Here is a 21,976-nt window from a genome sequence, read left to right as displayed (position 1 = left end):
AGTGCGTTACAAGAGACCGAAATGCGTGATACTTTAGAGCCCTGTACTCATTTCCTGTTAAAAGACAGACAGTCCGTCTGTCCAATCAGAAGGGTCCATCCTCTGGTAGATGTCGTTGTGTTTTCCTATTTGCTGTTGTGTTTTGCACTGGGCCACCATCACCATTATAATTAGTATGTACATTTGCAAATGTACGTACATAAATGTTATCACTTTAAGTGTTAAACACTTGCCAGATGGAAGGGGCACAAACAGGTTTTGTCCGGGGTGAGAGGGGTCGGCTACGATCTCTTTAGCTCTCTTCAGAGACCTAGAAGCGAACAAGTCCTGCAGGGACGGCAGATTGCAGCCGATCATATCTATTTATTCACTTATTACACTTTACATATGCACATACTCTGCACTTTTTGCAATTTTGCACTTCTGGTTGGATGTTAAACTGCATTTCGTTGTTGAATCTAATCTAATCTAAATCACCCTCTCTGCAGAGCGGATGACACGCTGCAGCCTGCCCTTGTCCTTGGCTGTGGCTGCAGCGTACCAGACGGTGATGGAGGAGCAGAGGATGGACTCGATGATGGCCGTGTAAAAGTGCACCATCATCGTCTTTGGCAGGTTGAATTTCTTCAGCTGCCTGAGGAAGAACAACCTCTGCTGCTTATTGGTGATGGAGCTGATGTTCAGCTCCCACTTGAGGTCCTGGGTGATGATGGAGCCCAGGAAACGGAAGGAATCCACAATAGTGACGGGGGAGTCGCACAGAGTAATGGGGGAAGGTGGGGCTCTGTTCCTCCGGAAATCCACAACCATCTCCACTGTCTTTAGGGCGTTGAGCTCTAGGTTGTTCTGGCTGCACCACGACACCAGATTCCCACCTGTAGGCGGACTCATCACCACCAGAGATCAGTCCAACGAAGGTGGTGTCATCCGCAAATTTCAGGAGCTTGACGGACTGCACTGCATGAAAAGTGAGATTTTCGTCCCCGGAAACGCCCGGAAATCTCCCTAATTTCCGACCATTTCCGACAATTTGCAACCCGCGCACGTCGTGTTTGTCGGAAACAATCCAAGGCGTATGTGGAGAGCTGGTGGAGGTGCGAATGGCCCAAATTAGCATATGAATACAGCGAAACCGCGGGTGCCTGAGCGGGCTTAAATATCCCTACTCCGTATTGGATGAAACCACATCTTTCAAACAAGTAAAATCACTCGTGATTGGCAGCAAAACCACACCTGGGCAGACCAAGGCTTGAGTTTTCCTTGCTCATGATTGTGATGAAACCACAACTTTCAAATCACTCGTGATTGGTTGGCAGATCTGTCGCTATTGGTCACCCGCCTCATTTTATTTATATATTCATATTATGCTGGACATTCATTTCATTGTTATCCTATGTAGGCTACTACACTATTATTAGGATACCATTCAGGACATCAATGAATTTATAGAGAAAATGAACATTTGCCAGGAACATGTTTATGCAAAGAAAGAGCTTTATTAACAACATACAAACAACAACTATATACAAAGTGAGGATCTGCCCACACTTGGGTAAAGGCGGTTTAAAAAACTACAGCTCAGTAAACTGTCCGTTTGCCTCCTCGGGGTTGTAGACTGTCACTGGTGGCATGTTTTCCGAGGCAGGTCTGTTGTGCAGGCGCCTAGTGTGCGTGGCTCTGTATTTTGGCGGCGACCGTACAATCCACCCCGAGACCCCGCAAACAACGCCATCCTCTCCGTCCGACATGAGCTCTACGGTGGCGGATTTCCAGAGTTCCACCTCGTCATCAGCCAGCACACTTTGTCTCGATTCCAGCAGCTGTAAAAACAACAATGAATCAGTACTGTGCGATGAGTATGGACACAACACATCTATCAATGCACCTGAAAAAAGTCAGCAAATAAACTCTTACCCTCTTTCTTCTCGCTCGACTCCGCGCTGAATTCTTCGCAGCTTCCGCCCGCAATGAGTGTTCCGGCTGGGAGAACCTGAAGCTCCTGCGTACCGTCTCAAAATACGTCTTACAGGCGGCTGGAAAACAATTAAATGAGTGTGGTGTGGACGTTTATGCAGTCACATTCACTACAGTGGTATGAATAAAAAATCAAACGCAAGTCACATTAACATTTAACAAGGAAGGAGAAACAGTAAACAGTGTCACTAACACACAATGACGTCTTTATCTAAATCGAAATCTGGACTTTTCCCGGAGCAAATACGAGGTCACCGCCTCATTATGAGGCGAGATTAGTCTGTGAAAACAAAATGTACAGTTATGATCGGTATCCATCCTATGGTATCTATATGTATATATTTCCTTATACCGCAGAATGAAAGCATATTTTTTAAATCTTACCCTTGCTCCGGTTCGTAGCGCCTGTAATTCGTCTCGGAGTTGTGAAGACGGCGCACCGCTTCCTGTCAACGACACGGCAAAGAAAATACACTTTAATAAAGCTGTTTCTGCTCACTTGTAAGGCTACTAGGCTACTCTTAGCTTTCGTTTTAGGCTACTCTACTTTTAGCTTAGCTTGCAGTCATCGAACGTATTCTTACCGCTAGCGCCCGTCTCCTCTTCTTTGAGTCAGTTCCTCCCGCGCCGCAAACCTCTCCTCTATGGACAGCAACCTGGAGAGTCCCGAACGCTCATTGATATCGGCAGTTTGTTGTTGGAGTTGGCGAGACAATCCACTGAGAGCATTCAGCAGTTTCTTCTCGTCTGTCTGCGGACTGGCCGAAAGTTGCTGACCGCGGAGATGAGTTGAAGGCGAGTTGAACGCGAGACGTCGTCCAGCCATTATTCACAAACCAGCAAAAACCAAACAAAGGAACTGGAGATACAGTTCTTCTGAATATAGTAACACTGTTTGTATGCTCGTCTTGCAAGTACTGCTGTATCAGTCATGCCTATGACCTCACACGTGATTGGACGAGGAGTCTAAGGGTCCTCCAATCACATACAAGGTTATTGTTATACGGAAGGACCAGTATTTTAGGAAGACAAATGGTTGGGACTTGCAATGAAACAGCTGATATGCTTTATGTAAAGCAGTATTTTGGTGTCAGCAGAACCTAGAAAACTTTACAGTGGTGCCTCTTTCTCCATTCCACCAGACAATCGTGGATGAGTCTGACAGACATGCAATGTTGACAATGTATCATCAGATGTACCCTTGTGTCACTGAGGTTGAATGTTTTGCCATGACATGTAAACGGATAACATATATGAATGTCCATCCATCCATCCATCTTCAACCGCTTATCCGGGGTTGGGTCGCGGGGGCAACAGCTCCAGCAGGGGACCCCACACTTTCCCGGGCCACATCTACCAGCTCTGACTGGGGGATCCAAAGGCGTTCCCAGGCCAGTGCAGAGATATAATCTCTCCACCTAGTCCTGGGTCTTCCCCGGGGCCTCTTTCCAGCTGGCCGTGCCTGAAACACCTCCCTAGGGAGGCGCCTAGGGGGCATCCTCACCAGATGCCTAAACCACCTCAACTGGCTCCTTTCGACGCAAAGGAAAGCTCCTTGCGAATGGCTGAGCTTCTCACCCTATCCCTAAGGGAGACACCAGTCACTCTCCTGAGGAAAACCCATTTCGGCCGCTTGTACCTGTGACCTAGTTCTTTCGGTCATGACCCATCCTTCATGACCATAGGTGAGGGTAGGAACGAAGATTGACCGGTAGATCGAGAGCTTTGCCTTCCGGCTCAGCTCTCTTTTCGTCACAACGGTCCGGTAAAGCGGGTGCAATACCGCCCCCGCTGCTCCGATTCTCCGGCCAAACTCACACTCCATCTTCCCCTCACTCGTGAACAAGACCCCGAGGTACTTGAACTCCTTCACTTGGGGTAAGGACACATTCCCTACCTGGAGTAGGCAATCCATCGGTTTCCTGCTGAGAACCATGGCCTCAATCGATAGATGCAGAGCATAAAGGTCAGCATATGTTTATGCTAAGTGGTGTGGAAACACTAACAGTTTTGAGGAACCCGTCCTTTACCCTCTAGCAGAACTACGACCAGCCATTATAAAGCAGTTTATAGTTGTTAATGTTGTGTCAAAGGGTACGGCATTTAAACATGTTCTTGCACAAGTCTCGCACAAGTTTCCTGGCTTCATCCCCACCCGGACAGACATTCACTGCATGCAAAGTGGGATTTTCGGCAGTATGCGGCACTGTAAATTGTCGTGGAATTTCAGGTTTGTGGAAATTTGCGGGCAACGCCAAAAACTGCCGTAAATTGTCAGAAATTGATGTGGGCCTCCCCATGACCCCCCTCCTCCTAATTCTAGGGGAGGCTTTGACATGTAAATGGAAATGCTGTGAGCTATACAAATGCAAATCAGGGTTGCAGAGGGAGTTTTAGTCCAGGTGACATTTTTTTAAAAGGTAAGAAAATCTCTGGTACAAATAAATCAGGCTCAGTATCCTAATTATAGACTCTTACATTTTAGCTTGAATTGTTTTATTTAATTCAAATGTGCTAGATTACCGTGTACGCCATTAGCAATGGCAAATGTTATGTAAAAAAGATACACAAAATAACTTCTTTAAAAAATTAGTTTTAATCAAGGTAAAATGAGCATTCCATGCAAACAACATTTGAATCAGCATGAGGGGTCTGCAGAGATCACAGTCTCCTAGAGCTCAACTACAGTGCATAGTGGCAGGACTACAGTGACCTTTTCTTTGGTCTTACTTAAATGCACAGAGGATGTATTAACCACACATCTTCTAGCAATGCGCTCAACTGGCAGAAATGATGCTGTATGACGTTTGCAAGCCCCAAACTTCTATTGGCTTTCCATAAAAATGTCTGTCCGGGTGGAGATGAAGCCAGGAAACTTGTGCAAGAACATGTTTAAATGCCGTACCCTTTGACACAACATTAACAACTATAAACTGCTTTATAATGGCTGGTCGTAGTTCTGCTAGAGGGTCAAGGACGGGTTCCTCAAAACTGTTAGTGTTTCCACACCACTTAGCATGAACATATGCTGACCTTTCTGCTCTGCATCTATCGATTGAGTAAGTTACATTCATATATGTTACCCGTTTACATGTCATGGCAAAACATTCAACCTCAGTGACACAAGAGTACATCTGATGATACATTGTCAACATTGCATGTCTGTCAGACTCAAGAGTGTCTGGTGGAATGGAGAAAGAGGCACCACTGTACAGTTTTCTAAGGAAAGTCGTTCTGCTGACACCAAAACACTGCTTTAAATAAAGCATATCAGCTGTTTCATTGCACGACAAAGTCCCAACCATTTGTCTTCCTAAAATACTGGTCCTTCCGTATAACAATAACCTTGTATGTGATTGGAGGACCCTTAGACTCCTCGTCCAATCACGTGTGAGGTCATAGGCATGACTGATACAGCAGTACATGCAAGACGAGCATACAAACAGACACGTGTGTGTTACTATATACAGAAGAACTGTATCTCCAGTTCCTTTGTTTGTTTTTTGCTGGTTCGTGGATAATGGCTGGACGACGTCTCGCATTCAACTCGCCTTCAACTCCTCTCCGCGGTCACCAACTTTCGGCCAGTCCGCAGACAGACGAGAAGAAGCTGCTGAATGCTCTCAGTGGATCGTCTCGTCAACTCCAACAACAAACTGCCGATATCAACGAGCGGTTCGCTCCACTGGAGCGTTCGGGACTCTGCGGGTTTCTGTCCATGGAGGAGAGGAACCGACTCAAAGAAGAGGAGACGGGCGCACAATCCCAAGAAAGCGGTAAGAATACGTTCGATGACTGCAAGCTAAGCTAAAAGTAGCGTAGCCTCAAGCTAAGCTAAGAGTGGCCTAGTAGCCTTACAAGTGAGCAGAAACAGCTTTATTAAAGTGTATTTTCTTTGCCGTGTCGTTTACAGGAAGCGGTGCACCGTCTTCACAACTCCGAGAGGAATTACAGACGCTACGAACCGGAGCAAGGGTAAGATTTAAAGATGCTTTCATTCTGCGGTATAAGGGAATATATACGTATAGATACCATAGGATGGCTACCGATCATAACTGTACATTTTCTTTTCACAGACTAATCTCGCCTCATAATGAGGCGGTGACCTCGTATTTGCTCCGGGAAAAGTCCAGATTTCGATTTAGATAAAGACGTCATTGTGTGTAAATAACGCCGTTTACTGTTTGTCCTTCCTTGTTAAATGTTACTGTGACTTGCGTTTGATTTTTTTTGTATTCATATCACACTCATTTAATTGTTTTCCAGCTCCCTGTGAGACGTATTTTGAGACGGGACGCAGGAGCTTCAGGTTTTCCAGCCGGAACACTCATTGCGGAGTTCAGCGCGGAGTCGAGCGAGAAGAAAGCGGGTCAGAGTTTATTTGCTGACTTTTTTCAGGTGCATTGATCGATGTGTTGTGTCCGTACGCATCGCACAGTACTCCAGCTGGAACTCCGCCACCGTGGAGCTCACGTCGGACGGAGAAGACGGCGTTGTTGGCGGGGTCTCGGGGTGGATTGTACGGTCGCCACACGCACACGAGCCGCCTGCACAACAGACCTGCCTCGGAAAACACGGCGCCAGTGACGGTCTACAACCCAGAGGAGGCAAACGGACAGTTTACTGAGCTGTAGTTTTTAAACCGCCTTTACCCAAGTGTGGGCAGATCCTCACTTTGTATGTAGTTGTTGTTTGTGTGTTGTTAATAAAGCTCTTTCTTGTGTGTGTCATATGTTCATTTTCTCTATAAATTCATTGATGTCCTGGTTGGTATCCAAATAATAGTGTAGTAGCCTACATAGGATAACCATGAAATTAATATACAGCATAATATGAATATATAAATAAAATGAGGAGGGTGACCAATAGCGACAGATCTGCCAACCAATCACGAGTGATTGAAAGTTGTGGTTTCATCCAATCATGAACAAGGAAACTCAAGCCTGGTCTGCCCAGGTGGGGTTTTGCTGCCAATCACGAGTGATTTTATTTGTTAGTAAGTTGTGGTTTCATCCAATAAGGAGTAAGGATATTCAAGCCGGCTCGGCTCGGCCACCCGCGGTTTCGCTGCATTCATATGCTAATTCGGGCCATTCGCACCTCCGCCAGCTCTCCACCTACGTCATGGTTCGTTTCCGACAATTTGTGGCACAGACAAACGCGACGTGCGCGGGTTGCAAATTGTCGGAAATTGTCGGAAATTAGGGAGATTTCCGGGCGTTTACGGGGACGAAAATCTCACTTTTCATGCAGTGATTTTTATGGAAAGCCAATAGAAGTTTGGGGCTTGCAGGGAACAGATACGTCATACCCAGCATCATTTCTGCCAGTTGAGCGCATTGCTAGAAGATGTGTTGTTAATACATCCTCTGTGCATTTAAGTAAGACCAAAGAAAAGGTCACTGTAGTCCTGCCACTATGCACTGTATTTGAGCTCTAGGAGACTATGATCTCTGCAGACCCCTCATTCTGATTCAAATGTTGTTTGCATGGAATGCTCATTTTACCTTGATTAAAACTCATTTTTTAAAGAAGTTATTTTGTGTATCTTTTTTACATAACATTTGCCATTGCTAATGGCGTACACAGTAATCTAGCACATTTGAATTAAATAAAACAATTCAAGCTAAAATGTAAGAGTCTATAATTAGGATACTGAGCCTGATTTATTTGTACCAGAGATTTTCTTACCTTTTAAAAAAATGTCACCTGGACTAAAACTCCCTCTGCAACCCTGATTTGCATTTGTATAGCTCACAGCATTTCCATTTACATGTCAAAGCCTCCCCTAGAATTAGGAGGAGGGGGGTCATGGGGGGACAACTGCCAAGGGAGGCCCACGACAAATTTCTGACAATTTACGGCAGTTTTCGGTGTTGCCCGCAAATTGCCGTGAACAGCCGTAAACCTGAAATTCCACGACAATCTACAGTGCCGCATACTGACAAAAATCCCACTTTTCATGCAGTGCTGGTGACTTGAGGTGCAGCTGTTGGTGTACAGGAAGAAGAGCAGAGGGGAAAGAACGCAGCCTTGGGGGAAACTGGTGCTGATGGTCCGAGAGGCTGAGACATGTTTCCCCAGCTTAACATGCTGTTTCCTGTCAGACAGGAAGTCTGTGATCCACTTGCAGGTGGAGTCGGGCATGTGTAGCTGAGAGAGTTTGTCCTGCAGCAGAGACGGGATGATTGTGTTGAAGGCAGAGCTGAAGTCCACAAACAGGATCCTGGCGTCGGTTCCCGGGGAGTCCAGATGCTGGAGGATGTAGTGGAGGGCCATGTTGACAGCATCGTCCACAGACCTGTTGGCTCTGTAGGCGACCTGCAGGGGGTCCTGGAGGGGGTCAGTGAGGGTCTTCAGGTGGGACAGGACTAACCGTTCAAAAGACTTCTTGACTACAGAGGTCAGGCCGACGGGCCTGTAGTCATTGAGCCTTGTGATCCTGGGCTTCTTGGGAACAGGGATGATTGTGGAGGCCTTAAAGCAGGCTGGTACGTGGCATGTCTCCACGGAGGTGTTGAAGATGTCAGTGAACACCGGCGAAAGCTGGTCAGCACAATGCTTCAGGGTGTGAGGGGAGACGGAGTCCAGGCCGGCTGCCTTACGGGGGTTTTGGCTTTTAAAGAGCTGGTTAACATCTCTCTCCAGAATAGAGAGGGTATACCTGTCTTTTTCCCCACTCCTAAATGCCTGATCCTTCTGCACACGTAGTGTTCTGAGTTCCGCTGTGAACCAGGGTTTGTCGTTGTTGAAACTCACCCTGGTGCATGATGGTACACAGCTGTCCTCACAGAAGCCGATGTAGGAAGTTACAGCTTCTGTGAACTCATCCAGACTGTCAGTAGCAGTCCTAAAACCATCCCTGTGCAGTCAAAGCACGCCCGAATATCCTCCAGCGCCTCACTGGTCCAGTTCTTGAATTCCCTCACCACAGGTTTGCAGAGCTTTAGTTTCTGCCTGTATGCAGGAATCAGATGGACCATGACGTGGTCAGAGTATCCCAGTGCAACACGAGGGACGGCGTGATAAGCCCGGCTTACTGTGGTGTAACAGTGATCCGGCGTGTTCTCCTCTCTGGTGGGGCATTTAATAAACTGTCTGTACTTAGGAAGTTCATGGGTTAAAGTTTCCTTTGTTAAAGTCCCCAAGGACAATAACTAAGAAGTCCGGGTTGGTCCGCTCCACACACCGTATCTGGTCAGCGAGTGTCCGCTATCGTGCACGTTGCCCGCCAGCGGCATGTAAACACCGACCAGGATAATTGAAGCGAACTCACGGGGGGAATAAAATGGTTTGCAGTTGATGAAGAAAGTATCCAGATCAGGAGAACAGGTGTTTTAGGATCACCGTTATGTTGTTGCACCAGGAAGCCCGCCAGCTGCTCAGAGCGTGGAGTCCGGTATCGATCCGCAGAGCCACGTCTCCGTGAAGCACAAAACGGAGAATGTAGAAAAGTCTCTGTCTCTCCTCACCATGCAGCTGAATTTCGTCCAGTTTGTTGCACAGTGAGCGCACGTTGGAGAGTAAGATGCCTGGCAGCGGTGTGCGAGAACCACGCTTGCGGAGTCTCACCAACGAGCCGGCCCGTTTTCCTCTCCTACGGCGTCTCACCGCGTGACGAAAGGTGAGCGCACCTTTGACTAGAATGTCCAGTAATTCCACGGAAGATAGCAGGAAAGTTGGAAGTAACTCCGCTAGAATTGTTCCTCGGATGTTCAAGAGCTCATCTCTGGTGAAAGAGCTCCGGGAATCGCAACAAGAAAAAATGAAAAAACAACAAAACAACAAAAAACGAAGCGCACCGAAGCACCGTGGTAGCCATTGTCGGCGCCATCTTGGTCATGGTCAAGTTAAGTTAGCTAAGTTAATTAACCAACATTACAGTACGTGGGTTAGCCTGTTAGCTAACAAGCTTGTATCTCGGACCAGCCGAGAAGCACAGGAGGCCAGTATTTGAATACCGCGGTTTAAGTTAGCTAAGTTATTAACCATTATTACGGTTTGTGCGTTACGGTTTAGCATTAGCTATGTTAGACCAGCCGAGAAGCACAGAAGGCCAGTATTTGAATATGAATTCAACCAGCCGCTAACGTGGCATGACGGACACAGGCAATAACGTAATTTAACTTAATATGTATTATATAGGCTACAAACACTTCCCTCAGCTCAGCCTTTGACGCTAGCCAAGCCTGGTCCAACCAAACTATGTACAAGAGGGGAAGAAAGTCAACGTCGCCCGCCAATGCCCCATGATGCACTCTGAAAACAGTCGTAAAAATGTGATGACTACCTCCTTAGTCAAGTTGATTTACATTACTAATTCAGTTAAATGTGAATTTTCAGGTTGACATTTGTTTTGTCATTGAGAAGTTGATAACTAGTAATTTGGGGTTATCACGACAACTTCAACAATCTCTTATCATACTGACATAGAATAATACTTAAATAACTAACACGTAAAATCACATTTTATAGTGTAGGTGGTCAACCCTTACATGCAAAAATAATACGGCAACCAGGAAGATCTGATTCCATAATTATGCATAGTGTTCCTGTCTGTTGCAGGAAGAGCACACATTTTTGGAGCAGTGGGCCTTCAGAACAATGGTCATTTGTTTTCTGTATACTACGTCTCACTATTACTATTGTCACCAAGCTTGTTTTTCACATGGATGCATGGTAAATAAATGTTGTGCCACTGACTTAATTGGCCGTGCCTAAAATATGAAGATGTAAACTATTGAACTAGAAAAAGAACAGTAGTAAGACTACCATTAACCAAGAGAAAGTTGAATAAAATACTTGTCAATGAAGCTTTCAGGCACTGAATCCACAAGCGCTTTAAAAGTTAATGTCACTATTTTGACAACAACAGGTTAAAATTCATTTGTATGAGGCCACACTTTGACTCCACATTTGGATGTGAACCTGTGACCAATTGGTTGGCACGATGGTGATTGGGGCCAGCAAAGTGGATTTGCTGTGATGGATGGCACGGAACAACTGAGCAATCGCAGGACCTGTTCTGGCAGAACCATTTCTACTTGTCAATACTCATTAATGGACTCCTTCTGAACACACTATACATCCTCATCAAGGCTGATAACAAGGAGAAATTACAGGAGAGGCTGAGGGTGGGAGGGGACATGTTAACTAACGTGCAAGTGTGTATTTGTGCAGTAAGTGGATGATCGGTAAAGAAAAGCCCAAATGTGTGTCAGAAACTTCACTCTCCATTTGGTAATTCGATATCTCTGCATGAAAGCGAAGAGATACTTACTTGCCCGACCCTGAATCCCCTCTAAAGGGGAGAAAAAAAATCATCACTGATGGATTTAACTCTTCAGGAAAAATGAGTGAAAGAGGCAGAGAGAGAGGATATAAAAGCAGATTATGTTTAAGCAGTAATCAGGACAGTGAAGAGCATGGGAGATTTTAATATGTTTAAATGTTCTTAATTGGGCTCAGTGGTGGAGTGGGGCCCCCTGAAAGCATCCACCCAAAACAGTGCTCTAAAGGTAAAAGGCAGATTGGCTTTTATTGAATTGTAATGAGAAGTGGGAAATTGGATGTTAATTCTGTCCCCGGAGTCAGCGAGCGCTCCCTGTGCTCGGCACGAAGTGTAGCTGTATCGGGGTCGTACAATTTAAGTCGCGTTGCACTTTGCTCACTTATTTAAGGTAAGAGTTGGAAGGTGCTTTCCAAATGAATTGGGTGTTTTGTGGTCATGTGAACCAAAATCTGTGTCTGTGCTGCTGCGAATTAATGGGCACACACCTCAGCGGCAAAAACACCCGACACACTACAGCGTGTGGTGCCTTTACGCTACGATCACGTTGGGCGGCTTCACCCTATTGAGGTCTTGTAGGAATTACAGCCCAGAAGATCTGCTCCGGGTGCACTTCCAAACACGTGGCAAGCTCTGCAACTCCGGATATTATCGTGATTTCACACTGGGAGAGGAGATATTATTGTCGGGAACGTATTTGTCAGTCCTTACTTGAATCTTAAAAGGCGTAGAGAAAAGGCGGCCCAAGAAAAGAAAACCGCATTTCCATGCACTCTGTCCCTTTCAATTGTAAAATCAGCTTGGCAAAATAAAGCGGCACCATAAAATTCAGCTGTGGTTTTCTTTCAGCCAAAGCGCTTTTCTTTTGTAGGGAGGGGGGAAAGAAAAAGGAGGAAGAAAAGCCTAGGTCTTAGCTGTGAGAGCAAGAGTGTGGGGAAAAGCATGGGTCCATCTGGCAACCGGAGAAGGCAGCTTTGTGGAGATCGGGTCCAAGACACACTGCTACAGAAGGGTCCTCCTCCGCGGCACCTGCAGAATACCTCCAAGCTCCAACTGCCTGCGTGCTTGCATTGTTCTACACAAAGTATGGGAATACGCCTGCCGCAACCTCCGGTCGCCCCTCGTCCAAACCAGGGAACAGAGGATAGGCCTCTCGGATTACATTATACCCCTCCACACACATGCAGAACTTGAGCACACGCAGAGGGTCGGAGTCGTTACCTTCCCCCCTCCCTCCTTCTGTCAGCTGTTATTAACATGAAGAAATGGATTGAGAGAGGTATAGAAAGGACGGATGAAACAGACAGACACTGATAATGGCGAGGGTAGGGAGCAGCTGGAGGAGTGTGTGAGGAGAGACCACGTTTGGAAAGATTGGAAGAGAGAGACAGAGACGTCTATTTTATTTACCCCCATGCTTCAGCGCTCCTCGTTAAGAAGGGGAGGACACTCGGGCCTTTTCACCCAATTTTCCGCCCGTGTCTATGTGTTTTTCAATTGATTTCTCCGACAAAGTCCAGAATCATTTTTTCAACGCTCTTTCATCCCTTTCTTCCTCCTCTCGCCTGCGCCGTGTCTTAGTTTATCTCCTCTCCATCTTTTCATGCCACCTCTCAGCTCTCATCGGCGTTTTACAAAAAGGGCGTCGGAGGTGCCTTGTCCGTGCTTGCCGTACATATAACCATGCACATTGAGATGTCCGTGAGACAAGGAGTGACAATAAAATAGCCATCATGCGCGTTAAATATAGACTATTTCACAGATGTTTTTTGAAAATGAGAATTAGGAGCTTGAAGCGCACTGATGGCAAATCCTCTCTAAGCTTTAATTAGGAACGTTGTTAAAAAAAAAAAAACAGCCAGTCTACCGGCACGTACAACTTTTAAAGTGTATTAAATGCAGCAATCATATTTAAAAACGTTATAATCTCTCCATATAATTACAATTATATGCGTAATCGAGAGTGCGAGTCACAGGTCAAGGTGAATGTTAATTCTCGCACAAAACCTCATCTGCGGCACAATGACAACACTACTAGAGTTGGATTAATGAAAACTGCTGAAAAAAAAGTATTATTATTAATATTATTAGGCTTAAGATGTTCTCCTGCAAAAACAGGATGGTTGAAATCAAATCTCCTTACGCGTTTTTTTCTGGGGCTTTATTCTCACAAAAAAAACCAAGGATAATAGCCCTAAAAATCCATTTGATACACAGCTACTGTATTGATCAAAACAGCTCTACAACATACGAAATGGAAAACCTTCATATTGCCAACTATAGAGCAGAAATAACACCTCAGTGAAAATAACCAGTCATGGCTTTAGAGTAGGTGTGTCTATAACTAAACTTTTGAGGGCTATTTCCACCAAATGATGTACAACCTGAGCAAAACAGACCAAAGATATGTGCATGGCTGTGCAAAATGTTAGTGAGCCATCTCTTCAACAAATGTTTCAACATGGTGTTCATCAAGTCAGCTAGGCTAGTCTTTAATATTGGTTTTAGAAATGTGACACCCCATCTTTTTTGTGTTCATTTGTTAACAAACAAAGATGTATATATGAATTAGCATTCAATATGACCTATAAATAAAGTATGCCATTTGATTAAATGAATAGTTGTACAGTTCAAATGTGAAGCTGACTAAATAACTTTGCTTTCCATGGAGCGTCAGAAAAGTGTAAAAACTGTAGTTGGTTTTCTTTAGGTGTGCTAACACATAATGCCCCACGTTTACAGCAGGAAGTTTTTGCTCCTGTGCTTCTATAGAATACACTGACTGTGGATAAGTACAAAATACAACTCCACTTAAAAGCATCCAAACTATCTTGTTAAAGCATCTTTTTGTGTCTGTTAACAAACAGCTGGTAGAGTCTTGCAGTATCTAAGCTATTGATGAAATCAAAATACTGTTGCAAGTTCCTTCGCGCTAAATGGGGGGAGGCGTAAAACCCAGCGCCGGCTATCAGGTGATCACTTGACACAGGTTAAGTTGTTAGACTGCCTTCATGAAGAGGAAAGGGGCACCCACTAACAAGACCACTTATGGTGGTGACAGCTTTTAAGTATAGCAAGCCATTAGCGGGACATTGTTCAAATCGACTTGAGTATGAAATGATATGTGTGGAGAGATGGCGGGGTCATCCCGGGCATGACATTGATCTAGAGATTTGTGTTAACACAAAATAGGAAACTCTGACTTGTGTGCTTGTTAATTCTTCGAATTTTCTGATTAAGTGAAGGGTGTACACGTTAGGCGGCATAAAATCACTGAATAAGTGAGGGTGAGCGGGAAAGCCCTATGATATTCATCAATCGAGGCAACTCTGATTAGGATAGATGCAGCCTTCTGCCGAATGATGAGATTTAGGTTTGAAATCGGTAGAGTCCATTGACCAGACCACTTTGCCGGCCTCTGTATTGGGTTTACACTGATACCGACGGCCCCGGAAGAATCCGTGGGCGGCATGTGCTCGTCGACCCCCCCTCCCTCCACACATCATGCTCGGTGAGATAAAGGCCCGCTAGGCGGGAAAAAGTTGTGGGCCAAAAGTTTTGTGCTGAAGAAGAAGAAGAAGAAGAAAAAAAGAGGGGGGGAATGGAGGAAGTTTAAGCTGTGGAGCCCTTCCCCTGAAGGCAAGCTGGCTTGCCATCTGTGCAGGCTCTCTAGCCATAGCCACCACCCCTGGAATAGAGAGAGGGGAAGAAAGAGAAGGGAAATGCAGCCAGGGAAGAAGGGAAGAAGGATGGAGGGAGAGACAGACTGTGAACATGAGAGAAGGAGTGGATGAAGATTAAAAAAAAGAGACATTAAATAAACTAAGGTAGCGTCTCGTCTTGAGTGGACCATTGGAACAACCAGCTCACCCCGACCTCTGAAGATGGGAACACAACCTTGTCCCTTCCGGCCGAGAAGAGAGAACCCACCGTGGCCTCAAGCATGAAAGGCAGCTCTTGACAAGCGGACATGAGCATTGCTTGCTTGCCACTGACACTGAGTCCACTTTATAACCAAAAAAGATCCCACTTTTGTTGCCTTTTTTTCATCTTCTTTTCCTTTACTCCCCTTTCCTGGGAAAATCTGCCAGAGCTTATCCATCGAAGCCAACACATGAACTTTCAATCAGGGATTAGCCGGATTTTCCAATGTGGATCTTCTTTTGTGAATTTGGCTGGCGTCGCCTGTGTCGCTGGCAAAGGGAACGTAAATAGAATATGATCCCTGGGCCAAGGGATTGCCTCGCGTATTTCAAAGAAAGACTTCAAAAACAGGGCCCACTTAGGCTACTCCGTGAGTGTGATGTTTCTGCCGTTTTTGAAGTGTGCGCACCATGTCAGACCACCAAAAGTCACGCCGCTGCTGTTGCACATCCATGTCCATGGAGGGGATGGGGGGGGGTGACACACAAAAAAGTAAGGCCATGGCTCAAAAGAGCAGGAAGTAGAAGCACTCTGCTGCTCACGCTGAAACGTTGCTCTAGTGGTGAGTACGCCGCCCGTCTATCTGTTGTCTATCTTCCGCACGCTCACTCTATCTCCATCTCCTCATCCCGCGCCCTGCTCTCTCTTCTGTCACCATTGTCCCCCTCCCACCCCCATGATGACGTCCATCCAGTCTTCACAGATCTAGATGCTAATCCTAGCTTACCGTGCTGGCGACTCCGATAAGAGAGGCCCCGCCGTACGACAGCAGCGTGTGTGACTCGCACAGACTCCAGTGCTCTATCAGACCACTCCATGTGGCCATGGGCCACCGCCAAAGTTGGACCGCAGTCCATCCGAATGAGGGTTTATATGCGAGGGAACACACATGGGCATGCACTAGCACATACACGCACTCGTGTATACAGCCACGAGGAGCTAATGCATGTGCATGTAAATGGCAGCCGCTGAGCCGCCCCGAACAGAAAGAAAAGCACTTCGATAGAACGGCCATACCAGAAAAGATTTGCACTTCCACATGGACTGAAGTTTTATCTTTAAAATGGAACAATGGGCAAATATGCCACCCAACTGAGCATTGTGTTTGTTCTTTAAATGTCAGAGTGAAAATCCCCCACTCTACTTTGAAAAAGATAGGGCTTTAAATCAGCTAGCTAGCACTGCTGCATCCGTCACTCGCCGCTTGGCTCGGCCGCGGCAACAGACTCAACAAACACAGTGTGTTTACTCAACGGCGGGTAAAAAGATTATCTATAACTTTCGCTCCGTCTTTGCCTTGCTCTTCCTCTCTGTCCGTCTGGAGGGGGTGGTCCCGAAGACCTCCTCATTGTGTTAGGCGGGCCTCCCACTGGGTAGCGCTCAGGTACGCGGAGAGGCGGAGAGGGGGACGGTTCCTCCGTGGTGATCACACGCAGCGCCTCCTGAGTGGGTGATGCTCACACTTTGAAGTGACACCACCGCTGTCTCGTCCTCTACAAAGCAGTTAATACGGTGCAACTGGAAAAGAGCCACAGCTGAACGCCCTGGCGGACTGACTGATAGCGAGCATGGGGTTAAAGACACACGTCCGTCACCCTCCTTCTCTCTTTAGCATCTAGGGGTTCTTTTTGCAACGTGGAGATCCTTATCGAACAAACTCTTCTTTTGTCTGCCAGTTTCTCCACGGTGGTGTGTGTGGCAGTGTTGTTTGTGTTTGCACTCAGTCGGGACGCCTTTATAAGAATCTGTGTGTGTATGTGATTACGGGTACGATATGTGTTTTTCTGGCTCCCTTGGGGCCAACCTATCTCGCACTTGGGGGAACAACCCCCCCCCCCCCCCCACAGACAACTGAGGGAAAATCTACAACCTCCAGGTATCTTGACGGAATGTGGGGTGGAGGATTAGGTGCCACAGCTAAAAACCACACTAAATCGAGCCCTCACTGTTTATTTTTGCATTGTAAATTAAAGAGGAAGCAGCAGAAGGAGGGAGGGGGACATGGGGGGTAAGCAGGATCGAATTTGAGGTATTGTCACAGCAACATCTTTTTTTTTCTTCTAATTTGTTTCCCCCTCCGTAAATGAGATTGTTCTCCTTGACTAAGAAAAGCAAACATTAAACACCATAGCTCACAGGAAGACGATGCAGGAGAAATCTGTGCAAATGTGTGTTTGTGTGTAAGCGTGTGTTTGCGTGAAGGAAATGCTCAAATGCACTCTTTTATTTAGTAGCACTTTTTTATGAGTGGTGCTCACATGCTATAGAGCACCGTAAGGTCTTTATGAACGTATTATGGGCAAAATGTTGGTGATAGTCTGCTCAGCGTATAAAAGCGTCTTATATGTACAATGTTGAACTAGACAATAGAACAAAGTGATAATGATGATGATGATGATTATCATCACTCTTCCTCATGGTAAGTTCACATGTGGAAAGTCGACAAGTTAAAGGTTTATCAGATGTGATAGTTACTTTTAAAAAACGTTAATCTCCCTTTTAAACAGTTTAGATGTGGTTTGTAAATGAATGTATAATGTTACAATAAGTAAGTTTTGAAGAAATAAAAAAATTATATCACAGGAGTGATTTAGCTGGTAGAGAGTTTTTTTTTTTTAAATGCATGAAATATATTTGTAAATGAAGGGGAGACAGAGTAGCCAGTTTTACATGTTTCTTTCAGTCTAGTAGTAAAAGACCATCCACAATTCACAGTTGTTTTATTGTACTACTATGTAATTTAATTTTGTGTCTGTTATTTCTTTCGGTACTCACCTGCAGTGGTTTAAAAAAGGGATTTTACAATAAATATCTTTGAAGGTTGTTATCTCAGAGCCTGAGCCAGAAATTTCCACCAATAGCACTTACATACATGACATTTTGTGGTTATATTCCTGGTTATCTGTATCCTGAAAGCTATACAGAGAGGTTAGTTCACATATAGTTCATAGCCTGATGTATACATCAGAATCTCAGAAAACCTCATAAGATAATATTAATGTTAGTAATCAACTGAGGAAGTTTCATGGTGATGTATATTTCATGTCGTTTACTCTGCTTAATGCATATATAATAATTGGTGTAGCTTCATACAAATGATATGAATTTAATGAATCAGTAAATCTATTTAGGGTAGCTCTCCTTAAAGTGAGTGAACTCTTGTCAATGTATTAAAAGTGATTCTTAGATGTGAATTCCAGTCTGTTGAACAACGAATGAGGAAGAACACATCCAGATCCAGAAAAAACAACACAAAGTGGTGATTTGAATGCTAAAATTTAGCTTATATGTACACATCTAGGATTGGAAAAAAATCTCCATTTATCTCTCTCTCGCTCTCTTCTTAACTCAGATTTGTGTATGCAAGCGTATTTTCAGATGTGGTGTGATATCAATGCCAGCTCGAAAGAATCCAATTTTTTCCTCCCCCTTTTAAATTACCAACAACCACTTAAACACAGTATATCCCCTAAAGACTTGATTAAGCAATTCACACACACAAAAGGCATCCTATCACCCACGCTTAAGATGTGGGCCAAGATGTCTCCACACATCATTTCTTTCCCCCTTTAGACCGGAACATTTTACGAGGCTTCTCAAAATACGATAGAGCTTTTAATGTATTCTGCTATATTACTCTAAATGCTTTCATCAGCCCCTGAATGGTGAGAAAATGCGCAGTTTTATTATCTTTCAATCGCGGGTGATGAATTTGTGCCAAAGGCCTCTAAACCATACATGTGATTCAGAGTTGGACGTGCATGCGTAAACGTGTCCGTGTGTACGCGCACGGCCACAGCTGTGGGAACACTTGCGGTTCACCGGGTGAAATCTTTAAAATTGTGCGTGTGTGTGTGTGTGTCTGTGCACGTGCGTATGCTGGTTTAGCACAGTCTTCTCTTCCCTCTGTCTCTCCACAGTTATTTGTATCAGTGCTGCGCATCACTACCTTAAAGTCTCCATTCATCAATCTCCCCTCCGTTTTATTGTATCACCGTGCACTGTGCGGAGATTGCTAAATAAAAAGACATTTCTGTATGAAGGGGGTAGAAGAGGAGGTAGGAGAGACAGAGGGAGGGGGGTGAGGGAGGAAAAAAATGCAACTGTATTCATTGGACCTTAAAATGTTTTGATGGCTTCTGGGAGCCACATTATATTTACATAGGAATGTGTCATTAACGTCAATGGTGCAGCAGAAACTATTAAACTAATACAATGCTAAAGCCAACAACCTTGAGAATTTGATTAAAAGGTCCTTTGTTGAGTTTTAAGAACGCTCCATTCTCCGGTTAAAACAAAAGACTGATGGATTCGGCTGCGGTTATAATTCAGCTGTCAACTTCTATTGACGCTTGTGACTGTCGCAGCTAGACGACATTTACATACTTTATATATAGACTGACGCGATTGGGTCTGCGCGCCTGTAATCATAATAGGAGGAAGGTTCTGAAGGCGCGCGCACACACACACACACAACGACTGTTTGTCCTTCATTTTAAATTAGCCCACTGTAATTTTGAAAGAGGCTGCAGGCGTTGTTTGTTTGGCAAAGTGTTGCTGTTATAGTGTATCTTTAATTCTGCTTTAATTGTGAAAAGCGTCTCTAACCCCCCCACCTCGCTCCGCCGAGTGCTCTTTAGCTCTTTGCTAATCTTTGGCCTTAGCCCATCCTTATGTGGATGTTACGTGAGCTCGTCCCGTTTATTAGCACACATGCGCTACCAGAGCAAACACAGCTTCCTCATCCACGCACTCGCTTCCCAACTCTACGACTCTCTCCGGTGATTTGCTGGTTGATATCGTATGCCTCTGAATAGGTGTGTGTCTGTGTGGAGGGGCGGGGGCGTATTTAGCACCTAGCTGCCTTATCCCCTGATCACATCTTCAATATAATTATGAAATTTCAGGAGTAGAAAAAAAATGCACACGGGAATGTTTCGACAAATAGGAGCCGAGGCAACCCAAGACCCTATTTGTGTTTCATTATCTGTTGGAACATATTTTACAGTCAATGCAAGATATTTAACATTGTTTTATCATACCCCTGAGACATCTTACACACATCTAATTAAAGTCACCATTTTGCCCACTATCCTATTTAAAAAAAATCTATATATTCTATATAATTATGAAATTATGCATTATTTAATATATAAACCCCAAAGCTCCTCGCAAGTGGCGATAATTTTAATCAAAAGAAAATGAATAGATCCCTCCCCCTTCTCCTGGTCCTGTTTGAGAGCCTAATTGGGGAATGGGGTAAGTCTCAATTGTTCTCCGAGTTTTTACGGCCCAAATGAAAAATGTTAGCGGGTGAATTAGTATGAAAGCATGCATGAAATCTAGTTTTGAATCATTTACGAGCCGTGTAACAAAGTGAATGCGATTACATCGACTTAGGCCACCACTTAACAAACTGTCTGTGTGTTTGTGCGCTCTCACCTCATGGTCTGTATATTTGTGCATTTCCTATAGGCGCACTGGCCTTATACGTGAAAGACGCTGTATCATCAATTTACACGGAAGCACATTGTTATCCCCCGTATTGTTGTTAAAGTAGCCCATTAAAATGCAAGCATGTATATTAAAGAGCAGCGCCGCGTTTTGATGGATGGTCGTCTGCCCGTGAATGAGGGTGCATATTGATTAGCAAAAAAGGTGAAAAGCAGTTTGACACAATTATTTCTGAAAGACCCTGGTTATCCCGCATGATTTAAAAACCATTTTAAAACGCCTGTCACTTACATTCCCTTCCGAGAGACCTCAATGACTCCTGAAAATAATAATTATGTAAAATGTCCGGGCGATATTGGATGTAGCAGGCCCTGTGCAGACGCCACGATAAGTATTGATATGCATCTATAAGAGAAGATGGAGAGAATAAGAAAAACCATTACTGGAGCCACGAGGATAAGCGTCCCCTCAGTCTCTCTGGGTCCTTCCCGTCCAATAGATACAGATTTCTTATGTCAATATACAGACAGCTTTATTTCCTAACGAGGCATCAGGCTCATTTTCAGTTCCATACTTGCATTTGGGGTTCTGCTAAAACACATTACATGCTTTAAAGTTAAAGATGTATGTATTTATTCTCACAATGTCCACCCAAACATACACAAATACTCAAAATAACTAATTGTAAAAGGATGGTTAATTTGGCTCATTTTTACAATAAACCTTTTATTTTAAGCATTGTAGTTTGATCATTGCATAAACTCTGAGGTGTAACATCATCATTAACAGAAGAGTGACCCCTTAGTTATCAAGCTAACTGGCTAGTAAACTTATAATCCCACCATGCATTGATGCTGCACTCGTTACTGAACTCACCGCGGCATGTCAGCTTCAATGAGTTCAATGGCAACTGGATAGTTGTGACATCACAATCTAGAAGTAAAAACAGCCTGTTTGACAAGTGTAAGCAGTCTGTTCAAAGACAATACAAATTTATATATTTCTCCATCGATTGAAGGTTTGATACTTCCACATTATATATTGCATGCATCAACCTGCTCATATTCACAAGGGCAACTCCTACTTTGTGCTATTAGGGGCATTTAAACCATATAAGATATGAATGACTTTTCGCAAAACACTGAAACTTTGGTCTGATAATATGAAATACAAACTTACTTTGTTGCCTCCTGCGGGATTTTTTTTCTCGATACAATCATTTGTACGTTTGCAAGAAGGACTAAGGAACGACAGGTGAGGATTTTCTTCTCTGAAAGGGGTTTGCAAGTAAAATCCATTGTCAACCAATCATTCCGTTTCTCTTCAGTTGCTCTT

At 44.6% G+C, this 21,976-nt stretch overlaps 2 long non-coding RNA genes across 2 annotated transcripts in view; one reads left to right on the top strand and one right to left on the bottom strand.

Moving 5' to 3' along the window:
• Positions 1–1,709, top strand: part of LOC144385317 (uncharacterized) — a 39,259-nt gene extending 37,550 nt beyond the window's left edge. Inside the window, exon 3 of the long non-coding RNA XR_013451541.1 lies at positions 489–1,709. This is a non-coding gene — a long non-coding RNA (uncharacterized LOC144385317). The remainder of the gene's footprint in view (positions 1–488) is intronic.
• On the bottom strand, positions 1,697–2,255 carry LOC144385318 (uncharacterized). The gene is made up of 3 exons (XR_013451542.1): positions 2,168–2,255; positions 1,915–2,033; positions 1,697–1,820 (listed from the first exon to the last, which is right to left on the bottom strand). It is a non-coding gene; the product is annotated as an uncharacterized LOC144385318 (long non-coding RNA).
• Between the last annotated feature and the right edge of the window lie 19,721 nt (positions 2,256–21,976).

Source organism: Gasterosteus aculeatus, chromosome 12 (assembly GCF_964276395.1).
Source record: "Gasterosteus aculeatus chromosome 12, fGasAcu3.hap1.1, whole genome shotgun sequence".
NCBI lineage: Eukaryota > Metazoa > Chordata > Actinopteri > Perciformes > Gasterosteidae > Gasterosteus > Gasterosteus aculeatus.
The sequence above is the reverse complement of the archived record's forward strand: the minus strand, read 5'-3'. Positions and strand labels throughout refer to the sequence as shown.